This window comes from Macadamia integrifolia, chromosome 3 (assembly GCF_013358625.1).
Source record: "Macadamia integrifolia cultivar HAES 741 chromosome 3, SCU_Mint_v3, whole genome shotgun sequence".
Lineage (NCBI taxonomy): Eukaryota > Viridiplantae > Streptophyta > Magnoliopsida > Proteales > Proteaceae > Macadamia > Macadamia integrifolia.
The window spans coordinates 26,938,360-26,940,574 of NC_056559.1; positions in this window are offsets into that span (position 1 = coordinate 26,938,360).

The following is a 2,215-nucleotide window of genomic DNA, read 5'->3' on the forward strand; positions in this document are numbered from 1 at the left end:
TTATTTGAAGTTACACTAATGAGATAATCTGAAATGGAATCTTCGTATAATTGGCGTAGGCTACCCCAGTAGCGCGAAACATAGGCGCAGATCTGACCGTAGATCTTATCAAAATAAATCTTTCAATATAATCCGTCGGATTTAAATAACGGACAAAAAATATAACCACAGGATTGGAATCGTAATGATATCATCGTGACGCAAGCATGACACATGATGACGCAAGCCGTCAGAGACTGCGTCAGCGCCAGACATGTTATCGATCACGGATTGGTCCGTGCTGACACATCACATGGTGATGTTGAATGCTTTTTCATAAAGCCCAAATTGTTTTCAATCGTTCGATTGGCTTAATCTAAACTAGATCTAATCAGATATAAGGAAAGAGAATCAAGCATGGTGCACCATGCACATGTGTCACGCTTGATCAAGACCCAGTTCTTTAAATCACGCACCAGCCCCCTGGCTTCTTATAATTATAAGAAAACCCTCAAAAAATTCAACCAAAATTCTAAAAGAACCCTCGCTAGCCAAGAGCTACTGTTGGTTTTCTGATTCGGTTTTTGAACCGACTTTACTGAAACATGGGTAACTTTTTTACATTAATTTCGATCGAGACAAAATAAAGTGCGTTAGAACCATGACTGGACGTTCTACAACTTTTCAAAAAACCTGATCATTTGACTAAGCCATGTAAAAAGACCAAAATGCCCCTAGTTCTTTCCAATGATGCATCTTCCTCATACGGAATTGGAACGCGATGAAATCAAAACCGTTGGAAATATCGTATTTTTTTCGTATCATTACATGGAGAAAATTTATTTTAAAAAATTCATCTTCAATGCTGAAATTGCCCTCGACTGCCGAAAATGTCGTAACTTCTTCATACGGTATCAGAATGCGACAAAATTATATGCATTGGACTATATAAATTACAATATATATTTTTCATGAAGAAATGGTCTTCTAAAAATGTCATTTTTACTACCTAAAATACCCTTGAGCATAAATAGACCAATTTTACCAGTTTTGACCCAAATACCTGCACCACCTACTAAGGATGTATCAAACCACTCCATGCATACCATGCGACTCTGTTATTTCATCGGTGACACTGGATGCTGCCACATCATCATTTCCGTCAACGTCGCCCAAACTGCCCATGTTATCACTGCCACGTGGCCGAGTTGCCAACAAGGACAATCCTTTCAAAACTGAAACCTAACTGATTTGGTTCACTTCAATTCGATTTGAATTTGATTTCATGTTGTGTTCATCATGCATAATGGGAGAAGTTTTTACTATTATGGAGTTTGATATGTGATTTGTCTATATATATATATATATATATATATATAATGTACAACCATTGTTGCGATCATCTATTGAGTGTCAAGGCAACTAATGACGACCATAGGACGGATGCTAAATGGGAATTGGTTTGATATGAAAATAGTAAATTTGGTTTAGTTCAATTATAATTAAACGGTTTCACCTTTAAAATAAAAAACAAAACGAAAAAAGATTTTTTGTTTAAAACCAAAATCGAATTGAATCTTCTTTAAGGAAGGAGAATGCTCCTTGGTTGCATGGTCCCTCGAGCCGAAGCAAGGTCAATGGGAGAGTTAGCCAAGCATCCAGTAGGAGGGCATGATTCGATTATTTTATCACCCCAGTGTTTGGGGTAGGAGTGAATGACCGGATATCATTATTTTATCAACAAAAGAGGGGGAGGGGGGTTTAGAAAGTTCATAGAACTTTGCTTAATTTGGAATGCCAAAATTACAGAAGCAAGTGGGCTCAGAAAACCTAGAGCTATTGAATGGTTGTTATGTAATTTCCCACATATTAAACATTTAATAAGGTAATGGTGTAGGAGTATGGAGATTCCATTCTACTCTGCCTTCTTAGAACACCGTACTATGTTTAGAAAAGTGTTTCCTAGATATGTGTGGTCATACGTTTCTCTTGTGACGCTTTGAAGTTGTCGATTCCTATTTCGATTAATGTCAAATTTCAAAATTTATATATAGAAATCCGTCATGAATATTCTTGGATTTTAAAATTTGAATATTTATAAAAAAAAATAATGAAAGTTACCACTTACTTCAATTATATTTTTGAATTAAAAATTAAAAAAATAATCAAAATATTTTCCTTTTTTTATTTTTGGGTTCATCTATTTGTAACCGAGCACGTTACAAACAAAATTTGT